General features: G+C 34.5%; 6 non-coding genes across 6 annotated transcripts; all 6 read right to left on the reverse strand.

The window, feature by feature from the left end:
- Nucleotides 1-4,264: 4,264 nt before the first annotated feature.
- On the reverse strand, nt 4,265-4,338 carry TRNAN-AUU (transfer RNA asparagine (anticodon AUU)). The gene has a single exon. It is a non-coding gene; the product is annotated as a tRNA-Asn (tRNA).
- Nucleotides 4,339-11,272: 6,934 nt separating this feature from the next.
- On the reverse strand, nt 11,273-11,346 carry TRNAN-AUU (transfer RNA asparagine (anticodon AUU)). The gene has a single exon. It is a non-coding gene; the product is annotated as a tRNA-Asn (tRNA).
- Nucleotides 11,347-12,438: 1,092 nt separating this feature from the next.
- Nucleotides 12,439-12,512, reverse strand: TRNAN-AUU (transfer RNA asparagine (anticodon AUU)). The gene has a single exon. It is a non-coding gene; the product is annotated as a tRNA-Asn (tRNA).
- A 3,426-nt stretch (nt 12,513-15,938) lies between these two features.
- TRNAN-AUU (transfer RNA asparagine (anticodon AUU)) lies at nt 15,939-16,012 on the reverse strand. Its single transcript has one exon. It is a non-coding gene; the product is annotated as a tRNA-Asn (tRNA).
- A 2,258-nt stretch (nt 16,013-18,270) lies between these two features.
- TRNAN-AUU (transfer RNA asparagine (anticodon AUU)) lies at nt 18,271-18,344 on the reverse strand. The gene has a single exon. It is a non-coding gene; the product is annotated as a tRNA-Asn (tRNA).
- Nucleotides 18,345-22,944: 4,600 nt separating this feature from the next.
- TRNAN-AUU (transfer RNA asparagine (anticodon AUU)) lies at nt 22,945-23,018 on the reverse strand. Its single transcript has one exon. It is a non-coding gene; the product is annotated as a tRNA-Asn (tRNA).
- Nucleotides 23,019-25,109: the final 2,091 nt, after the last annotated feature.

Here is a 25,109-nt window from a genome sequence, read left to right on the forward strand (position 1 = left end):
AATAACTTTTACCATTTTAATTTGTTTTAATAGTATATTGACAGTATTGTTTTCTTTCAAAAATCCACTTCATTTTCTTTACCCTATTATTAATATGGTAATTGACAAAAACAAACTACATTGTCACCAGAAGAGCAATACAAAATGTACAAGTGATATATTAAAATCATCTTTCCAGCTTGAATTTCAATGATGCATTGGGGCAACGATTTTGTGAGAAACATCTTCACCCTTAAATAAAGATTTTCTTAATTCCTTACCTGTGTGCTAATTAGATATCACCTTGTTTTCATATTAAACAGACTTCCACATGAGAAAGCAGCAAGGATGCAGTGGCGTTAATGTTTCCTGGTGTCAACTTGTATTATTTCAGTAGACATTGAAATGAGGATGCATCTTGCTGCCTTTCCAATGAAGCAAGTTTAATTTAGTAATAGGTGAAAAACCATCCTTACAAAGGTGTTAATCAGAGACTTGGCTTTGTGGACACTTTTCAGAGAACAAATTTGTTAGCATAAAAATAAAGCCAGAAAATAAAGAGCTGTTTAATCACTCAATTGGATTTTTCTGCCAGCATATTTTTTTTCTCTGCAACCCACTGCTAAATTGTGCTTCCTAACTGTTTTTATAAAATCACTGAATCAAATCTAACTCTGATTACATCAGAGAAGGCCAGGTACCCTACACCATAACAGCGGGTTTGAAATTTTGACTTGTCTACTTAAAGATCACCAAAATCTGATCACAAGGTTAATTACGTCCCTGGGTGGGATTGAACCACCAACCTTTTGGTTAATAGCCAAACACACTAACCGATTGCACCACAGAGACACTTTGCAAAAGTCCATACTGACAAAGGCTAATAAGCATTCATCTAAAACGTTTCCTAGAAAAAGTTTAAAAAGTCAATAATCTGGAGAGTTTTTGTAAGATGTTTCTTCCATCAACCAACGAAGAAACACATTGGTACTTTCCCATGATGAGTGAGTGCTTCAGGATCTCTTGCACTTACATGTGCAGCAGAGTACTGCAATGGAAGCATGCTGGGCCCATAACCCAGAGGTAGGCAGATTGAAACTATCCTCTGCTATATGCATTTTTTTTGTTAATTAAAGTAATCCAAAACTGGGATTGATATTTTGTCTCTTTTATTTTTACTTAAAGTACAATAACTTTTACCATTTTAATTTGTTTTAATAGTATATTGACAGTATTGTTTTCTTTCAAAAATCCACTTCATTTTCTTTACCCTATTATTAAAATGGTAATTGACAAAAACAAACTACATTGTCACCAGAAGAGCAATACAAAATGTACAAGTGATATATTAAAATCATCTTTCCAGCTTGAATTTCAATGATGCATTGGGTCAACAATTTTGTGAGAAACATCTTCACCCTTAAATAAAGATTTTCTTAATTCCTTACCTGTGTGCTAATTAGATATCACCTTGTTTTAACATTAAACAGACTTCCACATGAGAAAGCAGCAAGGATGCAGTGGCGTTAATGTTTCCTGGTGTCAACCTGTATTATTTCAGTAGACATTGAAATGAGGATACATCTTGCTGCCTTTCCAATGAAGCAAGTTTAATTTAGTAATAGGTGAAAAACCATCCCTACAAAGGTGTTAATCAGAGACTTGGCTTTGTGGACACTTTTCAGAGAACAAATTTGTTAGCATAAAAATAAAGCCAGAAAATGAAGAGCTGTTTAATCACGCAATTTGATTTTTTTGCCAGCATATTTCTTTTTCTCTGCAACCCACTGCTAAATTGTGCTTCCTAGATGTTTTTATAAAATCACTGAATCAAATCTAACTCTGATTACATCAGAGAAGGCCAGGTACCCTACACCATAACAGGGGGTATGAAATTTGACTTGTCTACTTAAAGATCACCAAAATCTGATAACAAGGTCAATTACGTCCCTGGGTGGGATTGAACCACCAACCTTTTGGTTAATAGCCGTACACACTAACTGATTGCGCCACAGAGACACTATGCAAAAGTACATACTGACAAAGGCTAATAAGCATTCATCTAAAACGTTTCCTAGAAAAACTTAAAAAAGTCAATAATCTGGAGAGTTTTTGTAAGATGTTTCTTCTATCAACCAACGAAGAAACACATTGGTACTTTCCCATGATGAGTGAGTGCTTCAGGATCTCTTGCACTTACATGTGCAGCAGAGTACAGCAATGGAAGCATGCTGGGCCCATAACCCAGAGGTAGGCAGATTGAAACTATCCTCTCCTATATGCATTTTTTTGTTTGTTAATTAAAGTAATCCAAAACTGGGATTGATATTTTGGCTCTTTTATTTTTACTTAAAGTACAATAACTTTTACCATTTTAATTTGTTTTAATAGTATATTGACAGTATTGTTTTCTTTCAAAAATCCACTTCATTTTCTTTACCCTATTATTAAAATGGTAATTGACAAAAACAAACTACATTGTCACCAGAAGAGCAATACAAAATGTACAAGTGATATATTAAAATCATCTTTCCAGCTTGAATTTCAATGATGCATTGGGGCAACGATTTTGTGAGAAACATCTTCACCCTTAAATAAAGATTTTCTTAATTCCTTACCTGTGTGCTAATTAGATATCACCTTGTTTTCACATTAAACAGACTTCCACATGAGAAAGCAGCAAGGATGCAGTGGCGTTAATGTTTCCTGGTGTCAACCTGTATTATTTCAGTAGACATTGAAATGAGGATGCATCTTGCTGCCTTTCCAATGAAGCAAGTTTAATTTAGTAATAGGTGAAAAACCATCCTTACAAAGGTGTTAATCAGAGACTTGGCTTTGTGGACACTTTTCAGAGAACAAATTTGTTAGCATAAAAATAAAGCCAGAAAATAAAGAGCTGTTTAATCACTCAATTGGATTTTTCTGCCAGCATATTTTTTTTCTCTGCAACCCACTGCTAAATTGTGCTTCCTAGCTGTTTTTATAAAATCACTGAATCAAATCTAACTCTGATTACATCAGAGAAGGCCAGGTACCCTACACCATAACAGGGGGTTTGAAATTTTGACTTGTCTACTTAAAGATCACCAAAATCTGATAACAAGGTCAATTAGGTCCCTGGGTGGGATTGAACCACCAACCTTTTGGTTAATAGCCGTACATACTAACTGATTGCACCACAGAGACACCTTGCAAAAGTCCATACTGACAAAGGCTAATAAGCATTCATCTAAAACGTTTCCTAGAAAAACTTTAAAAAGTCAATAATCTGGAGAGTTTTTGTAAGATGTTTCTTCCATCAACCAACGAAGAAACACATTGGTACTTTCCCATGATGAGTGAGTGCTTCAGGATCTCTTGAACTTACATGTGCAGCAGAGTACTGCAATGGAAGCATGCTGGGCCCATAACCCAGAGGTAAGCAGATTGAAACTATCCTCTGCTATATGCATTTTTTTTTTGTTAATTAAAGTAATCCAAAACTGGGATTGATATTTTGTCTCTTTTATTTTTACTTAAAGTATAATAACTTTTACCATTTTAATTTGTTTTAATAGTATATTGACATTATTGTTTTCTTTCAAAAATCCACTTCATTTTCTTTACCCTATTATTAAAATGGTAATTGACAAAAACAAACTACATTGTCACCAGAAGAGCAATACAAAATGTACAAGTGATATATTAAAATCATCTTTCCAGCTTGAATTTCAATGATGCATTGGGTCAACAATTTTGTGAGAAACATCTTCACCCTTAAATAAAGATTTTCTTAATTCCTTACCTGTGTGCTAATTAGATATCACCTTGTTTTCACATTAAACAGACTTCCACATGAGAAAGCAGCAAGGATGCAGTGGCGTTAATATTTCCTGTTGTCAACTTGTATTATTTCAGTAGACATTGAAATGAGGATGCATCTTGCTGCCTTTCCAATGAAGCAAGTTTAATTTAGTAATAGGTGAAAAACCATCCTTACAAAGGTGTTAATCAGAGACTTGGCTTTGTGGACACTTTTCAGAGAACAAATTTGTTAGCATAAAAATAAAGCCAGAAAATGAAGAGCTGTTTAATCACTCGATTGGATTTTTCTGCCAGCATATTTTTTTTCTCTGCAACCCACTGCTAAATTGTGCTTCCTAGCTGTTTTTTATAAAATCACTGAATCAAATCTAACTCTGATTACATCAGAGAAGGCCATGTACCCTACACCATAAGAGGAGGTTTGAAATTTTGACTTGTCTACTTAAATATCACCAAAATCTGATCACAAGGTTAATTACGTCCCTGGGTGGGATTGAACCACCAACCTTTTGGTTAATAGCCAAACACACTAACCGATTGCGCCACAGAGACACTTTGCAAAAAGTACATACTGACAAAGGCTAATAAGCATACATCTAGAACGTTTCCTAGAAAACATTAAAAAATCAATAATCTGGAGAGTTTTTGTAAGATGTTTCTTCCATCAACCAACGAATAAACACATTGGTACTTTCCCATGATGAGTGAGTGCTTCAGGATCTCTTGCACTTACATGGGCAGCAGAGTACTGCAATGGAAGCATGCTGGACCCATAACCCAGAGGTAGGCAGATTGAAACTATCCTTTGCTATATGCATTTTTTTTGTTAATTTAAGTAATCAAAACTGGGATTGATATTTTTGCTCTTTTATTTTTACTTAAAGTACAATAACTTTTACCATTTTAATTTGTTTTAATAGTATATTGACAGTATAGTTTTCTTTCAAAAATCCACTTAATTTTCTTTACCCTGTTATTAAAATGGTAATTGACAAAAAAACTACATTGTCACCAGAAGAGCAATACAAAATGTACAAGTGATATATTTAAATCATCTTTCCAGCTTGAATTTCAATGATGCATTGGGGCAACAATTTTGTGAGAAACATCTTCACCCTTAAATAAAGATTTTCGTAATTCCTTACCTGTGTGCTAATTAGATATCACCTTGTTTTCACATTAAACAGACTTCCACATGAGAAAGCAGCAAGGATGCAGTGGCGTTAATGTTTCCTGGTGTCAACCTGTATTATTTCAGTAGACATTGAAATGAGGATGCATCTTGCTGCCTTTCCAATGAAGCAAGTTTAATTTAGTAATAGGTGAAAAACAATCCCTACAAAGGTGTTAATCAGAGACTTGGCTTTGTGGACACTTTTCAGAGAACAAATTTGTTAGCATAAAAATAAAGCCAGAAAATAAAGAGCTGTTTAATCACGCAATTTGATTTTTTTGCCAGCATATTTCTTTTTCTCTGCAACCCACTGCTAAATTGTGCTTCCTAGATGTTTTTATAAAATCACTGAATCAAATCTAACTCTGATTACATCAGAGAAGGCCAGGTACCCTACACCATAAGAGGGGGTATGAAATTTGACTTGTCTACTTAAAGATCACCAAAATCTGATAACAAGGTCAATTAGGTCCCTGGGTGGGATTGAACCACCAATCTTTTGGTTAATAGCCGTACACACTAACTGATTGCGCCACAGAGACACTTTGCAAAATGTCATACTGACAAAGGCTAATAAGCATTCATCTATAACGTTTCCTAGAAAAACTTTAAAAAGTCAATAATCTGGAGAGTTTTTGTAAGATGTTTCTTCCATCAACCAACGAAGAAACACATTGGTACTTTCCCATGATGAGTGAGTGCTTCAGGATCTCTTGCACTTACATGTGCAGCAGAGTACTGCAATGGAAGCATGCTGGGCCCATAACCCAGAGGTAAGCAGATTGAAACTATCCTCTGCTATATGCATTTTTTTTTGTTAATTAAAGTAATCCAAAACTGGGATTGATATTTTGGCTCTTTTATTTTTACTTAAAGTACAATAACTTTTACCATTTTAATTTGTTTTAATAGTATATTGACATTATTGTTTTCTTTCAAAAATCCACTTCATTTTCTTTACCCTATTATTAAAATGGTAATTGACAAAAACAAACTACATTGTCACCAGAAGAGCAATACAAAATGTACAAGTGATATATTAAAATCATCTTTCCAGCTTGAATTTCAATGATGCATTGGGTCAATAATTTTGTGAGAAACATCTTCACCCTTAAATAAAGATTTTCTTAATTCCTTACCTGTGTGCTAATTAGATATCACCTTGTTTTCACATTAAACAGACTTCCACATGAGAAAGCAGCAAGGATGCAGTGGCGTTAATGTTTCCTGGTGTCAACCTGTATTATTTCAGTAGACATTGAAATGAGGATACATCTTGCTGCCTTTCCAATGAAGCAAGTTTAATTTAGTAATAGGTGAAAAACCATCCCTACAAAGGTGTTAATCAGAGACTTGGCTTTGTGGACACTTTTCAGAGAACAAATTTGTTAGCATAAAAATAAAGCCAGAAAATGAAGAGCTGTTTAATCACGCAATTTGATTTTTTTGCCAGCATATTTCTTTTTCTCTGCAACCCACTGCTAAATTGTGCTTCCTAGATGTTTTTATAAAATCACTGAATCAAATCTAACTCTGATTACATCAGAGAAGGCCAGGTACCCTACACCATAACAGGGGGTATGAAATTTGACTTGTCTACTTAAAGATCACCAAAATCTGATAACAAGGTCAATTACGTCCCTGGGTGGGATTGAACCACCAACCTTTTGGTTAATAGCCGTACACACTAACTGATTGCGCCACAGAGACACTTTGCAAAAGTACATACTGACAAAGGCTAATAAGCATTCATCTAAAACGTTTCCTAGAAAAACTTAAAAAAGTCAAAAATCTGGAGAGTTTTTGTAAGATGTTTCTTCTATCAACCAACGAAGAAACACATTGGTACTTTCCCATGATGAGCGAGTGCTTCAGGATCTCTTGCACTTACATGTGCAGCAGAGTACAGCAATGGAAGCATGCTGGGCCCATAACCCAGAGGTAGGCAGATTGAAACTATCCTCTCCTATATGCATTTTTTTGTTTGTTAATTAAAGTAATCCAAAACTGGGATTGATATTTTGGCTCTTTTATTTTTACTTAAAGTACAATAACTTTTACCATTTTAATTTGTTTTAATAGTATATTGACAGTATTGTTTTCTTTCAAAAATCCACTTCATTTTCTTTACCCTATTATTAAAATGGTAATTGACAAAAACAAACTACATTGTCACCAGAAGAGCAATACAAAATGTACAAGTGATATATTAAAATCATCTTTCCAGCTTGAATTTCAATGATGCATTGGGGCAACGATTTTGTGAGAAACATCTTCACCCTTAAATAAAGATTTTCTGAATTCCTTACCTGTGTGCTAATTAGATATCACCTTGTTTTCACATTAAACAGACTTCCACATGAGAAAGCAGCAAGGATGCAGTGGCGTTAATGTTTCCTGGTGTCAACCTGTATTATTTCAGTAGACATTGAAATGAGGATGCATCTTGCTGCCTTTCCAATGAAGCAAGTTTAATTTAGTAATAGGTGAAAAACCATCCTTACAAAGGTGTTAATTAGAGACTTGGCTTTGTGGACACTTTTCAGAGAACAAATTTGTTAGCATAAAAATAAAGCCAGAAAATAAAGAGCTGTTTAATCACTCAATTGGATTTTTCTGCCAGCATATTTTTTTTCTCTGCAACCCACTGCTAAATTGTGCTTCCTAGCTGTTTTTATAAAATCACTGAATCAAATCTAACTCTGATTACATCAGAGAAGGCCAGGTACCCTACACCATAACAGGGGGTTTGAAATTTTGACTTGTCTACTTAAAGATCACCAAAATCTGATAACAAGGTCAATTAGGTCCCTGGGTGGGATTGAACCACCAACCTTTTGGTTAATAGCCGTACATACTAACTGATTGCACCACAGAGACACCTTGCAAAAGTCCATACTGACAAAGGCTAATAAGCATTCATCTAAAACGTTTCCTAGAAAAACTTTAAAAAGTCAATAATCTGGAGAGTTTTTGTAAGATGTTTCTTCCATCAACCAACGAAGAAACACATTGGTACTTTCCCATGATGAGTGAGTGCTTCAGGATCTCTTGCACTTACATGTGCAGCAGAGTACTGCAATGGAAGCATGCTGGGCCCATAACCCAGAGGTAAGCAGATTGAAACTATCCTCTGCTATATGCATTTTTTTTTGTTAATTAAAGTAATCCAAAACTGGGATTGATATTTTGGCTCTTTTATTTTTACTTAAAGTACAATAACTTTTACCATTTTAATTTGTTTTAATAGTATATTGACATTATTGTTTTCTTTCAAAAATCCACTTCATTTTCTTTACCCTATTATTAAAATGGTAATTGACAAAAACAAACTACATTGTCACCAGAAGAGCAATACAAAATGTACAAGTGATATATTAAAATCATCTTTCCAGCTTGAATTTCAATGATGCATTGGGTCAATAATTTTGTGAGAAACATCTTCACCCTTAAATAAAGATTTTCTTAATTCCTTACCTGTGTGCTAATTAGATATCACCTTGTTTTCACATTAAACAGACTTCCACATGAGAAAGCAGCAAGGATGCAGTGGCGTTAATGTTTCCTGGTGTCAACCTGTATTATTTCAGTAGACATTGAAATGAGGATACATCTTGCTGCCTTTCCAATGAAGCAAGTTTAATTTAGTAATAGGTGAAAAACCATCCCTACAAAGGTGTTAATCAGAGACTTGGCTTTGTGGACACTTTTCAGAGAACAAATTTGTTAGCATAAAAATAAAGCCAGAAAATGAAGAACTGTTTAATCACGCAATTTGATTTTTTTGCCAGCATATTTCTTTTTCTCTGCAACCCACTGCTAAATTGTGCTTCCTAGATATTTTTATAAAATCACTGAATCAAATCTAACTCTGATTACATCAGAGAAGACCAGGTACCCTACACCATAACAGGGGGTATGAAATTTGACTTGTCTACTTAAAGATCACCAAAATCTGATAACAAGGTCAATTACGTCCCTGGGTGGGATTGAACCACCAACCTTTTGGTTAATAGCCGTACACACTAACTGATTGCACCACAGAGACACTTTGCAAAAGTACATACTGACAAATGCTAATAAGCATTCATCTAAAACGTTTCCTAGAAAAACTTAAAAAAGTCAATAATCTGGAGAGTTTTTGTAAGATGTTTCTTCTATCAACCAACGAAGAAACACATTGGTACTTTCCCATGATGAGTGAGTGCTTCAGGATCTCTTGCACTTACATGTGCAGCAGAGTACAGCAATGGAAGAATGCTGGGCCCATAACCCAGAGGTAGGCAGATTGAAACTATCCTCTGCTATATGCATTTTTTTGTTTGTTAATTAAAGTAATCCAAAACTGGGATTGATATTTTGGCTCTTTTATTTTTACTTAAAGTACAATAACTTTTACCATTTTAATTTGTTTTAATAGTATATTGACAGTATTGTTTTCTTTCAAAAATCCACTTAATTTTCTTTACCCTATTATTAAAATGGTAATTGACAAAAACAAACTACATTGTCACCAGAAGAGCAATACAAAATGTACAAGTGATATATTAAAATCATCTTTCCAGCTTGAATTTCAATGATGCATTGGGGCAACGATTTTGTGAGAAACATCTTCACCCTTAAATAAAGATTTTCTTAATTCCTTACCTGTGTGCTAATTAGATATCACCTTGTTTTCACATTAAACAGACTTCCACATGAGAAAGCAGCAAGGATGCAGTGGCGTTAATGTTTCCTGGTGTCAACCTGTATTATTTCAGTAGACATTGAAATGAGGATGCATCTTGCTGCCTTTCCAATGAAGCAAGTTTAATTTAGTAATAGGTGAAAAACCATCCTTACAAAGGTGTTAATCAGAGACTTGGCTTTGTGGACACTTTTCAGAGAACAAATTTGTTAGCATAAAAATAAAGCCAGAAAATAAAGAGCTGTTTAATCACTCAATTGGATTTTTCTGCCAGCATATTTTTTTTCTCTGCAACCCACTGCTAAATTGTGCTTCCTAGCTGTTTTTATAAAATCACTGAATCAAATCTAACTCTGATTACATCAGAGAAGGCCAGGTACCCTACACCATAACAGGGGGTTTGAAATTTTGACTTGTCTACTTAAAGATCACCAAAATCTGATAACAAGGTCAATTAGGTCCCTGGGTGGGATTGAACCACCAACCTTTTGGTTAATAGCCGTACATACTAACTGATTGCGCCACAGAGACACTTTGCAAAAGTCCATACTGACAAAGGCTAATAAGCATTCATCTAAAACGTTTCCTAGAAAAACTTTAAAAAGTCAATAATCTGGAGAGTTTTTGTAAGATGTTTCTTCCATCAACCAACGAAGAAACACATTGGTACTTTCCCATGATGAGTGAGTGCTTCAGGATCTCTTGCACTTACATGTGCAGCAGAGTACTGCAATGGAAGCATGCTGGGCCCATAACCCAGAGGTAGGCAGATTGAAACTATCCTCTGCTATATGCATTTTTTTTGTTAATTAAAGTAATCCAAAACTGGGATTGATATTTTGTCTCTTTTATTTTTACTTAAAGTACTATAACTTTTACCATTTTAATTTGTTTTAATAGTATATTGACAGTATTGTTTTCTTTCAAAAATCCACTTCATTTTCTTTACCCTATTATTAAAATGGTAATTGACAAAAACAAACTACATTGTCACCAGAAGAGCAATACAAAATGTACAAGTGATATATTAAAATCATCTTTCCAGCTTGAATTTCAATGTTGCATTGGGTCAACAATTTTGTGAGAAACATCTTCACCCTTAAATAAAGATTTTCTTAATTCCTTACCTGTGTGCTAATTAGATATCACCTTGTTTTCACATTAAACAGACTTCCACATGAGAAAGCAGCAAGGATGCAGTGGCGTTAATGTTTCCTGGTGTCAACTTGTATTATTTCAGTAGACATTGAAATGAGGATGCATCTTGCTGCCTTTCCAATGAAGCAAGTTTAATTTAGTAATAGGTGAAAAACCATCCTTACAAAGGTGTTAATCAGAGACTTGGCTTTGTGGACACTTTTCAGAGAACAAATTTGTTAGCATAAAAATAAAGCCAGAAAATGAAGAGCTGTTTAATCACTCGATTGGATTTTTCTGCCAGCATATTTTTTTTCTCTGCAACCCACTGCTAAATTGTGCTTCCTAGCTGTTTTTTATAAAATCACTGAATCAAATCTAACTCTGATTACATCAGAGAAGGCCATGTACCCTACACCATAAGAGGAGGTTTGAAATTTTGACTTGTCTACTTAAATATCACCAAAATCTGATCACAAGGTTAATTACGTCCCTGGGTGGGATTGAACCACCAACCTTTTGGTTAATAGCCAAACACACTAACCGATTGCGCCACAGAGACACTTTGCAAAAGTCCATACTGACAAAGGCTAATAAGCATTCATCTAAAACGTTTCCTAGAAAAACTTTAAAAAGTCAATAATCTGGAGAGTTTTTGTAAGATGTTTCTTCCATCAACCAACGAAGAAACACATTGGTACTTTCCCATGATGAGTGAGTGCTTCAGGATCTCTTGCACTTACATGTGCAGCAGAGTACTGCAATGGAAGCATGCTGGGCCCATAACCCAGAGGTAGGCAGATTGAAACTATCCTCTGCTATATGAATTTTTTTGTTAATTAAAGTAATCCAAAACTGGGATTGATATTTTGTCTCTTTTATTTTTACTTAAAGTACAATAACTTTTACCATTTTAATTTGTTTTAATAGTATATTGACAGTATTGTTTTCTTTCAAAAATCCACTTCATTTTCTTTACCCTATTATTAATATGGTAATTGACAAAAACAAACTACATTGTCACCAGAAGAGCAATACAAAATGTACAAGTGATATATTAAAATCATCTTTCCAGCTTGAATTTCAATGATGCATTGGGGCAACGATTTTGTGAGAAACATCTTCACCCTTAAATAAAGATTTTCTTAATTCCTTACCTGTGTGCTAATTAGATATCACCTTGTTTTCATATTAAACAGACTTCCACATGAGAAAGCAGCAAGGATGCAGTGGCGTTAATGTTTCCTGGTGTCAACTTGTATTATTTCAGTAGACATTGAAATGAGGATGCATCTTGCTGCCTTTCCAATGAAGCAAGTTTAATTTAGTAATAGGTGAAAAACCATCCTTACAAAGGTGTTAATCAGAGACTTGGCTTTGTGGACACTTTTCAGAGAACAAATTTGTTAGCATAAAAATAAAACCAGAAAATAAAGAGCTGTTTAATCACTCAATTGGATTTTTCTGCCAGCATATTTTTTTTCTCTGCAACCCACTGCTAAATTGTGCTTCCTAACTGTTTTTATAAAATCACTGAATCAAATCTAACTCTGATTACATCAGAGAAGGGCAGGTACCCTACACCATAACAGGGGGTTTGAAATTTTGACTTGTCTACTTAAAGATCACCAAAATCTGATCACAAGGTTAATTACGTCCCTGGGTGGGATTGAACCACCAACCTTTTGGTTAATAGCCAAACACACTAACCGATTGCGCCACAGAGACACTTTGCAAAAGTCCATACTGACAAAGGCTAATAAGCATTCATCTAAAACGTTTCCTAGAAAAAGTTTAAAAAGTCAATAATCTGGAGAGTTTTTGTAAGATGTTTCTTCCATCAACCAACGAAGAAACACATTGGTACTTTCCCATGATGAGTGAGTGCTTCAGGATCTCTTGCACTTACATGTGCAGCAGAGTACTGCAATGGAAGCATGCTGGGCCCATAACCCAGAGGTAGGCAGATTGAAACTATCCTCTGCTATATGCATTTTTTTTGTTAATTAAAGTAATCCAAAACTGGGATTGATATTTTGTCTCTTTTATTTTTACTTAAAGTACAATAACTTTTACCATTTTAATTTGTTTTAATAGTATATTGACAGTATTGTTTTCTTTCAAAAATCCACTTCATTTTCTTTACCCTATTATTAAAATGGTAATTGACAAAAACAAACTACATTGTCACCAGAAGAGCAATACAAAATGTACAAGTGATATATTAAAATCATCTTTCCAGCTTGAATTTCAATGATGCATTGGGTCAACAATTTTGTGAGAAACATCTTCACCCTTAAATAAAGATTTTCTTAATTCCTTACCTGTGTGCTAATTAGATATCACCTTGTTTTAACATTAAACAGACTTCCACATGAGAAAGCAGCAAGGATGCAGTGGCGTTAATGTTTCCTGGTGTCAACCTGTATTATTTCAGTAGACATTGAAATGAGGATACATCTTGCTGCCTTTCCAATGAAGCAAGTTTAATTTAGTAATAGGTGAAAAACCATCCCTACAAAGGTGTTAATCAGAGACTTGGCTTTGTGGACACTTTTCAGAGAACAAATTTGTTAGCATAAAAATAAAGCCAGAAAATGAAGAGCTGTTTAATCACGCAATTTGATTTTTTTGCCAGCATATTTCTTTTTCTCTGCAACCCACTGCTAAATTGTGCTTCCTAGATGTTTTTATAAAATCACTGAATCAAATCTGATTACATCAGAGAAGGCCAGGTACCCTACACCATAACAGGGGGTATGAAATTTGACTTGTCTACTTAAAGATCACCAAAATCTGATAACAAGGTCAATTACGTCCCTGGGTGGGATTGAACCACCAACCTTTTGGTTAATAGCCGTACACACTAACTGATTGCGCCACAGAGACACTTTGCAAAAGTACATACTGACAAAGGCTAATAAGCATTCATCTAAAACGTTTCCTAGAAAAACTTAAAAAAGTCAATAATCTGGAGAGTTTTTGTAAGATGTTTCTTCTATCAACCAACGAAGAAACACATTGGTACTTTCCCATGATGAGTGAGTGCTTCAGGATCTCTTGCACTTACATGTGCAGCAGAGTACAGCAATGGAAGCATGCTGGGCCCATAACCCAGAGGTAGGCAGATTGAAACTATCCTCTCCTATATGCATTTTTTTGTTTGTTAATTAAAGTAATCCAAAACTGGGATTGATATTTTGGCTCTTTTATTTTTACTTAAAGTACAATAACTTTTACCATTTTAATTTGTTTTAATAGTATATTGACAGTATTGTTTTCTTTCAAAAATCCACTTAATTTTCTTTACCCTATTATTAAAATGGTAATTGACAAAAACAAACTACATTGTCACCAGAAGAGCAATACAAAATGTACAAGTGATATATTAAAATCATCTTTCCAGCTTGAATTTCAATGATGCATTGGGGCAACGATTTTGTGAGAAACATCTTCACCCTTAAATAAAGATTTTCTTAATTCCTTACCTGTGTGCTAATTAGATATCACCTTGTTTTCACATTAAACAGACTTCCACATGAGAAAGCAGCAAGGATGCAGTGGCGTTAATGTTTCCTGGTGTCAACCTGTATTATTTCAGTAGACATTGAAATGAGGATGCATCTTGCTGCCTTTCCAATGAAGCAAGTTTAATTTAGTAATAGGTGAAAAACCATCCTTACAAAGGTGTTAATCAGAGACTTGGCTTTGTGGACACTTTTCAGAGAACAAATTTGTTAGCATAAAAATAAAGCCAGAAAATAAAGAGCTGTTTAATCACTCAATTGGATTTTTCTGCCAGCATATTTTTTTTCTCTGCAACCCACTGCTAAATTGTGCTTCCTAGCTGTTTTTATAAAATCACTGAATCAAATCTAACTCTGATTACATCAGAGAAGGCCAGGTACCCTACACCATAACAGGGGGTTTGAAATTTTGACTTGTCTACTTAAAGATCACCAAAATCTGATAACAAGGTCAATTAGGTCCCTGGGTGGGATTGAACCACCAACCTTTTGGTTAATAGCCGTACATACTAACTGATTGCGCCACAGAAACACCTTGCAAAAGTCCATACTGACAAAGGCTAATAAGCATTCATCTAAAACGTTTCCTAGAAAAACTTTAAAAAGTCAATAATCTGGAGAGTTTTTGTAAGATGTTTCTTCCATCAACCAACGAAGAAACACATTGGTACTTTCCCATGATGAGTGAGTGCTTCAGGATCTCTTGAACTTACATGTGCAGCAGAGTATTGCAATGGAAGCATGCTGGGCCCATAACCCAGAGGTAAGCAGATTGAAACTATCCTCTGCTATATGCATTTTTTTTTTGTTAATTAAAGTAATCCAAAACTGGGATTGATATTTTGTCTCTTTTATTTTTACTTAAAGTATAATAACTTTTACCATTTTAATTTGTTTTAATAGTATATTGACATTATTGTTTTCTTTCAAAAATCCACTTCATTTTCTTTACCCTATTATTAAAATGGTAATTGACAAAAACAAACTACATTGTCACCAGAAGAGCAATACAAAATGTACAAGTGATATATTAAAATCATCTTTCCTGCTTGAATTTCAATGATGCATTGGGTCAACAATTTTGTGAGAAACATCTTCACCCTTAAATAAAGATTTTCTTAATTCCTTACCTGTGTGCTAATTAGATATCACCTTGTTTTCATATTAAACAGACTTCCACATGAGAAAGCAGCAAGGATGCAGTGGCGTTAATGTTTCCTGGTGTCAACTTGTATTATTTCAGTAGACATTGAAATGAGGATGCATCTTGCTGCCTTTCCAATGAAGCAAGTTTAATTTAGTAATAGGTGAAAAACCATCCTTACAAAGGTGTTAATCAGAGACTTGGCTTTGTGGACACTTTTCAGAGAACAAATTTGTTAGCATAAAAATAAAGCCAGAAAATAAAGAGCTGTTTAATCACTCAATTGGATTTTTCTGCCAGCATATTTTTTTTCTCTGCAACCCACTGCTAAATTGTGCTTCCTAGCTGTTTTTATAAAATCACTGAATCAAATCTAACTCTGATTACATCAGAGAAGGCCAGGTACCCTACACCATAACAGGGGGTTTGAAATTTTGACTTGTCTACTTAAAGATCACCAAAATCTGATCACAAGGTTAATTACGTCCCTGGGTGGGATTGAACCACCAACCTTTTGGTTAATAGCCAAACACACTAACCGATTGCGCCACAGAGACACTTTGCAAAAGTCCATACTGACAAAGGCTAATAAGCATTCATCTAAAACGTTTCCTAGAAAAAGTTTAAAAAGTCAATAATCTGGAGAGTTTTTGTAAGATGTTTCTTCCATCAACCAACGAATAAACACATTGGTACTTTCCCATGATGAGTGAGTGCTTCAGGATCTCTTGCACTTACATGTGCAGCAGAGTACTGCAATGGAAGCATGCTGGGCCCATAACCCAGAGGTAGGCAGATTGAAACTATCCTCTGCTATATGCATTTTTTTTGTTAATTAAAGTAATCCAAAACTGGGATTGATATTTTGTCTCTTTTATTTTTACTTAAAGTACAATAACTTTTACCATTTTAATTTGTTTTAATAGTATATTGACAGTATTGTTTTCTTTCAAAAATCCACTTCATTTTCTTTACCCTATTATTAAAATGGTAATTGACAAAAACAAACTACATTGTCACCAGAAGAGCAATACAAAATGTACAAGTGATATATTAAAATCATCTTTCCAGCTTGAATTTCAATGATGCATTGGGTCAATAATTTTGTGAGAAACATCTTCACCCTTAAAGATTTTCTTAATTCCTTACCTGTGTGCTAATTAGATATCACCTTGTTTTCACATTAAACAGACTTCCACATGAGAAAGCAGCAAGGATGCAGTGGCGTTAATGTTTCCTGGTGTCAACCTGTATTATTTCAGTAGACATTGAAATGAGGATACATCTTGCTGCCTTTCCAATGAAGCAAGTTTAATTTAGTAATAGGTGAAAAACCATCCCTACAAAGGTGTTAATCAGAGACTTGGCTTTGTGGACACTTTTCAGAGAACAAATTTGTTAGCATAAAAATAAAGCCAGAAAATGAAGAGCTGTTTAATCACGCAATTTGATTTTTTTGCCAGCATATTTCTTTTTCTCTGCAACCCACTGCTAAATTGTGCTTCCTAGATGTTTTTATAAAATCACTGAATCAAATCTAACTCTGATTACATCAGAGAAGGCCAGGTACCCTACACCATAACAGGGGGTATGAAATTTGACTTGTCTACTTAAAGATCACCAAAATCTGATAACAAGGTCAATTACGTCCCTGGGTGGGATTGAACCACCAACCTTTTGGTTAATAGCCGTACACACTAACTGATTGCGCCACAGAGACACTTTGCAAAAGTACATACTGACAAAGGCTAATAAGCATTCATCTAAAACGTTTCCTAGAAAAACTTAAAAAAGTCAATAATCTGGAGAGTTTTTGTAAGATGTTTCTTCCATCAACCAACGAAGAAACACATTGGTACTTTCTCATGATGAGTGAGTGCTTCAGGATCTCTTGAACTTACATGTGCAGCAGAGTACTGCAATGGAAGCATGCTGGGCCCATAACCCAGAGGTAGGCAGATTGAAACTATCCTCTGCTATATGCATTTTTTTTTGTTAATTAAAGTAATCCAAAACTGGGATTGATATTTTGTCTCTTTTATTTTTACTTAAAGTACTATAACTTTTACCATTTTAATTTGTTTTAATAGTATATTGACAGTATTGTTTTCTTTCAAAAATCCACTTCATTTTCTTTACCCTATTATTAAAATGGTAATTGACAAAAACAAACTACATTGTCACCAGAAGAGCAATACAAAATGTACAAGTGATATATTAAAATCATCTTTCCAGCTTGAATTTCAATGTTGCATTGGGTCAACAATTTTGTGAGAAACATCTTCACCCTTAAATAAAGATTTTCTTAATTCCTTACCTGTGTGCTAATTAGATATCACCTTGTTTTCACATTAAACAGACTTCCACATGAGAAAGCAGCAAGGATGCAGTGGCGTTAATGTTTCCTGGTGTCAACTTGTATTATTTCAGTAGACATTGAAATGAGGATGCATCTTGCTGCCTTTCCAATGAAGCAAGTTTAATTTAGTAATAGGTGAAAAACCATCCTTACAAAGGTGTTAATCAGAGACTTGGCTTTGTGGACACTTTTCAGAGAACAAATTTGTTAGCATAAAAATAAAGCCAGAAAATGAAGAGCTGTTTAATCACTCGATTGGATTTTTCTGCCAGCATATTTTTTTTCTCTGCAACCCACTGCTAAATTGTGCTTCCTAGCTGTTTTTTATAAAATCACTGAATCAAATCTAACTCTGATTACATCAGAGAAGGCCATGTACCCTACACCATAAGAGGAGGTTTGAAATTTTGACTTGTCTACTTAAATATCACCAAAATCTGATCACAAGGTTAATTACGTCCCTGGGTGGGATTGAACCACCAACCTTTTGGTTAATAGCCAAACACACTAACCGATTGCGCCACAGAGACACTTTGCAAAAGTCCATACTGACAAAGGCTAATAAGCATTCATCTAAAACGTTTCCTAGAAAAACTTAAAAAAGTCAATAATCTGGAGAGTTTTTGTAAGATGTTTCTTCCATCAACCAACGAAGAAACACATTGGTACTTTCCCATGATGAGTGAGTGCTTCAGGATCTCTTGCACTTACATGTGCAGCAGAGTACTGCAATGGAAGCATGCTGGGCCCATAACCCAGAGGTAGGCAGATTGAAACTATCCTCTGCTATATGCATTTTTTTTGTTAATTAAAGTAATCCAAAACTGGGATTGATATTTTGTCTCTTTTATTTTTACTTAAAGTACAATAACTTTTACCATTTTAATTTGTTTTAATAGTATATTGACAGTATTGTTTTCTTTCAAAAATCCACTTCATTTTCTTTACCCTATTATTAATATGGTAATTGACAAAAACAAACTACATTGTCACCAGAAGAGCAATACAAAATGTACAAGTGATATATTAAAATCATCTTTCCAGCTTGAATTTCAATGATGCATTGGGGCAACGATTTTGTGAGAAACATCTTCACCCTTAAATAAAGATTTTCTTAATTCCTTACCTGTGTGCTAATTAGATATCACCTTGTTTTCATATTAAACAGACTTCCACATGAGAAAGCAGCAAGGATGCAGTGGCGTTAATGTTTCCTGGTGTCAACTTGTATTATTTCAGTAGACATTGAAATGAGGATGCATCTTGCTGCCTTTCCAATGAAGCAAGTTTAATTTAGTAATAGGTGAAAAACCATCCTTACAAAGGTGTTAATCAGAGACTTGGCTTTGTGGACACTTTTCAGAGAACAAATTTGTTAGCATAAAAATAAAGCCAGAAAATAAAGAGCTGTTTAATCACTCAATTGGATTTTTCTGCCAGCATATTTTTTTTCTCTGCAACCCACTGCTAAATTGTGCTTCCTAACTGTTTTTATAAAATCACTGAATCAAATCTAACTCTGATTACATCAGAGAAGGCCAGGTACCCTACACCATAACAGCGGGTTTGAAATTTTGACTTGTCTACTTAAAGATCACCAAAATCTGATCACAAGGTTAATTACGTCCCTGGGTGGGATTGAACCACCAACCTTTTGGTTAATAGCCAAACACACTAACCGATTGCACCACAGAGACACTTTGCAAAAGTCCATACTGACAAAGGCTAATAAGCATTCATCTAAAACGTTTCCTAGAAAAAGTTTAAAAAGTCAATAATCTGGAGAGTTTTTGTAAGATGTTTCTTCCATCAACCAACGAAGAAACACATTGGTACTTTCCCATGATGAGTGAGTGCTTCAGGATCTCTTGCACTTACATGTGCAGCAGAGTACTGCAATGGAAGCATGCTGGGCCCATAACCCAGAGGTAGGCAGATTGAAACTATCCTCTGCTATATGCATTTTTTTTGTTAATTAAAGTAATCCAAAACTGGGATTGATATTTTGTCTCTTTTATTTTTACTTAAAGTACAATAACTTTTACCATTTTAATTTGTTTTAATAGTATATTGACAGTATTGTTTTCTTTCAAAAATCCACTTCATTTTCTTTACCCTATTATTAAAATGGTAATTGACAAAAACAAACTACATTGTCACCAGAAGAGCAATACAAAATGTACAAGTGATATATTAAAATCATCTTTCCAGCTTGAATTTCAATGATGCATTGGGTCAACAATTTTGTGAGAAACATCTTCACCCTTAAATAAAGATTTTCTTAATTCCTTACCTGTGTGCTAATTAGATATCACCTTGTTTTAACATTAAACAGACTTCCACATGAGAAAGCAGCAAGGATGCAGTGGCGTTAATGTTTCCTGGTGTCAACCTGTATTATTTCAGTAGACATTGAAATGAGGATACATCTTGCTGCCTTTCCAATGAAGCAAGTTTAATTTAGTAATAGGTGAAAAACCATCCCTACAAAGGTGTTAATCAGAGACTTGGCTTTGTGGACACTTTTCAGAGAACAAATTTGTTAGCATAAAAATAAAGCCAGAAAATGAAGAGCTGTTTAATCACGCAATTTGATTTTTTTGCCAGCATATTTCTTTTTCTCTGCAACCCACTGCTAAATTGTGCTTCCTAGATGTTTTTATAAAATCACTGAATCAAATCTAACTCTGATTACATCAGAGAAGGCCAGGTACCCTACACCATAACAGGGGGTATGAAATTTGACTTGTCTACTTAAAGATCACCAAAATCTGATAACAAGGTCAATTACGTCCCTGGGTGGGATTGAACCACCAACCTTTTGGTTAATAGCCGTACACACTAACTGATTGCGCCACAGAGACACTATGCAAAAGTACATACTGACAAAGGCTAATAAGCATTCATCTAAAACGTTTCCTAGAAAAACTTAAAAAAGTCAATAATCTGGAGAGTTTTTGTAAGATGTTTCTTCTATCAACCAACGAAGAAACACATTGGTACTTTCCCATGATGAGTGAGTGCTTCAGGATCTCTTGCACTTACATGTGCAGCAGAGTACAGCAATGGAAGCATGCTGGGCCCATAACCCAGAGGTAGGCAGATTGAAACTATCCTCTCCTATATGCATTTTTTTGTTTGTTAATTAAAGTAATCCAAAACTGGGATTGATATTTTGGCTCTTTTATTTTTACTTAAAGTACAATAACTTTTACCATTTTAATTTGTTTTAATAGTATATTGACAGTATTGTTTTCTTTCAAAAATCCACTTCATTTTCTTTACCCTATTATTAAAATGGTAATTGACAAAAACAAACTACATTGTCACCAGAAGAGCAATACAAAATGTACAAGTGATATATTAAAATCATCTTTCCAGCTTGAATTTCAATGATGCATTGGGGCAACGATTTTGTGAGAAACATCTTCACCCTTAAATAAAGATTTTCTTAATTCCTTACCTGTGTGCTAATTAGATATCACCTTGTTTTCACATTAAACAGACTTCCACATGAGAAAGCAGCAAGGATGCAGTGGCGTTAATGTTTCCTGGTGTCAACCTGTATTATTTCAGTAGACATTGAAATGAGGATGCATCTTGCTGCCTTTCCAATGAAGCAAGTTTAATTTAGTAATAGGTGAAAAACCATCCTTACAAAGGTGTTAATCAGAGACTTGGCTTTGTGGACACTTTTCAGAGAACAAATTTGTTAGCATAAAAATAAAGCCAGAAAATAAAGAGCTGTTTAATCACTCAATTGGATTTTTCTGCCAGCATATTTTTTTTCTCTGCAACCCACTGCTAAATTGTGCTTCCTAGCTGTTTTTATAAAATCACTGAATCAAATCTAACTCTGATTACATCAGAGAAGGCCAGGTACCCTACACCATAACAGGGGGTTTGAAATTTTGACTTGTCTACTTAAAGATCACCAAAATCTGATAACAAGGTCAATTAGGTCCCTGGGTGGGATTGAACCACCAACCTTTTGGTTAATAGCCGTACATACTAACTGATTGCACCACAGAGACACCTTGCAAAAGTCCATACTGACAAAGGCTAATAAGCATTCATCTAAAACGTTTCCTAGAAAAACTTTAAAAAGTCAATAATCTGGAGAGTTTTTGTAAGATGTTTCTTCCATCAACCAACGAAGAAACACATTGGTACTTTCCCATGATGAGTGAGTGCTTCAGGATCTCTTGAACTTACATGTGCAGCAGAGTACTGCAATGGAAGCATGCTGGGCCCATAACCCAGAGGTAAGCAGATTGAAACTATCCTCTGCTATATGCATTTTTTTTTTGTTAATTAAAGTAATCCAAAACTGGGATTGATATTTTGTCTCTTTTATTTTTACTTAAAGTATAATAACTTTTACCATTTTAATTTGTTTTAATAGTATATTGACATTATTGTTTTCTTTCAAAAATCCACTTCATTTTCTTTACCCTATTATTAAAATGGTAATTGACAAAAACAAACTACATTGTCACCAGAAGAGCAATACAAAATGTACAAGTGATATATTAAAATCATCTTTCCAGCTTGAATTTCAATGATGCATTGGGTCAACAATTTTGTGAGAAACATCTTCACCCTTAAATAAAGATTTTCTTAATTCCTTACCTGTGTGCTAATTAGATATCACCTTGTTTTCACATTAAACAGACTTCCACATGAGAAAGCAGCAAGGATGCAGTGGCGTTAATATTTCCTGTTGTCAACTTGTATTATTTCAGTAGACATTGAAATGAGGATGCATCTTGCTGCCTTTCCAATGAAGCAAGTTTAATTTAGTAATAGGTGAAAAACCATCCTTACAAAGGTGTTAATCAGAGACTTGGCTTTGTGGACACTTTTCAGAGAACAAATTTGTTAGCATAAAAATAAAGCCAGAAAATGAAGAGCTGTTTAATCACTCGATTGGATTTTTCTGCCAGCATATTTTTTTTCTCTGCAACCCACTGCTAAATTGTGCTTCCTAGCTGTTTTTTATAAAATCACTGAATCAAATCTAACTCTGATTACATCAGAGAAGGCCATGTACCCTACACCATAAGAGGAGGTTTGAAATTTTGACTTGTCTACTTAAATATCACCAAAATCTGATCACAAGGTTAATTACGTCCCTGGGTGGGATTGAACCACCAACCTTTTGGTTAATAGCCAAACACACTAACCGATTGCGCCACAGAGACACTTTGCAAAAAGTACATACTGACAAAGGCTAATAAGCATACATCTAGAACGTTTCCTAGAAAACATTAAAAAATCAATAATCTGGAGAGTTTTTGTAAGATGTTTCTTCCATCAACCAACGAATAAACACATTGGTACTTTCCCATGATGAGTGAGTGCTTCAGGATCTCTTGCACTTACATGGGCAGCAGAGTACTGCAATGGAAGCATGCTGGACCCATAACCCAGAGGTAGGCAGATTGAAACTATCCTTTGCTATATGCATTTTTTTTGTTAATTTAAGTAATCAAAACTGGGATTGATATTTTTGCTCTTTTATTTTTACTTAAAGTACAATAACTTTTACCATTTTAATTTGTTTTAATAGTATATTGACAGTATAGTTTTCTTTCAAAAATCCACTTAATTTTCTTTACCCTGTTATTAAAATGGTAATTGACAAAAAAACTACATTGTCACCAGAAGAGCAATACAAAATGTACAAGTGATATATTTAAATCATCTTTCCAGCTTGAATTTCAATGATGCATTGGGGCAACAATTTTGTGAGAAACATCTTCACCCTTAAATAAAGATTTTCGTAATTCCTTACCTGTGTGCTAATTAGATATCACCTTGTTTTCACATTAAACAGACTTCCACATGAGAAAGCAGCAAGGATGCAGTGGCGTTAATGTTTCCTGGTGTCAACCTGTATTATTTCAGTAGACATTGAAATGAGGATGCATCTTGCTGCCTTTCCAATGAAGCAAGTTTAATTTAGTAATAGGTGAAAAACAATCCCTACAAAGGTGTTAATCAGAGACTTGGCTTTGTGGACACTTTTCAGAGAACAAATTTGTTAGCATAAAAATAAAGCCAGAAAATAAAGAGCTGTTTAATCACGCAATTTGATTTTTTTGCCAGCATATTTCTTTTTCTCTGCAACCCACTGCTAAATTGTGCTTCCTAGATGTTTTTATAAAATCACTGAATCAAATCTAACTCTGATTACATCAGAGAAGGCCAGGTACCCTACACCATAAGAGGGGGTATGAAATTTGACTTGTCTACTTAAAGATCACCAAAATCTGATAACAAGGTCAATTAGGTCCCTGGGTGGGATTGAACCACCAATCTTTTGGTTAATAGCCGTACACACTAACTGATTGCGCCACAGAGACACTTTGCAAAATGTCATACTGACAAAGGCTAATAAGCATTCATCTATAACGTTTCCTAGAAAAACTTTAAAAAGTCAATAATCTGGAGAGTTTTTGTAAGATGTTTCTTCCATCAACCAACGAAGAAACACATTGGTACTTTCCCATGATGAGTGAGTGCTTCAGGATCTCTTGCACTTACATGTGCAGCAGAGTACTGCAATGGAAGCATGCTGGGCCCATAACCCAGAGGTAAGCAGATTGAAACTATCCTCTGCTATATGCATTTTTTTTTGTTAATTAAAGTAATCCAAAACTGGGATTGATATTTTGGCTCTTTTATTTTTACTTAAAGTACAATAACTTTTACCATTTTAATTTGTTTTAATAGTATATTGACATTATTGTTTTCTTTCAAAAATCCACTTCATTTTCTTTACCCTATTATTAAAATGGTAATTGACAAAAACAAACTACATTGTCACCAGAAGAGCAATACAAAATGTACAAGTGATATATTAAAATCATCTTTCCAGCTTGAATTTCAATGATGCATTGGGTCAATAATTTTGTGAGAAACATCTTCACCCTTAAATAAAGATTTTCTTAATTCCTTACCTGTGTGCTAATTAGATATCACCTTGTTTTCACATTAAACAGACTTCCACATGAGAAAGCAGCAAGGATGCAGTGGCGTTAATGTTTCCTGGTGTCAACCTGTATTATTTCAGTAGACATTGAAATGAGGATACATCTTGCTGCCTTTCCAATGAAGCAAGTTTAATTTAGTAATAGGTGAAAAACCATCCCTACAAAGGTGTTAATCAGAGACTTGGCTTTGTGGACACTTTTCAGAGAACAAATTTGTTAGCATAAAAATAAAGCCAGAAAATGAAGAGCTGTTTAATCACGCAATTTGATTTTTTTGCCAGCATATTTCTTTTTCTC

The sequence above is a fragment of the Pseudophryne corroboree genome, unplaced genomic scaffold, assembly GCF_028390025.1.
Source record: "Pseudophryne corroboree isolate aPseCor3 unplaced genomic scaffold, aPseCor3.hap2 scaffold_533, whole genome shotgun sequence".
In the NCBI taxonomy this organism is placed as follows: Eukaryota; Metazoa; Chordata; class Amphibia; order Anura; family Myobatrachidae; genus Pseudophryne; species Pseudophryne corroboree.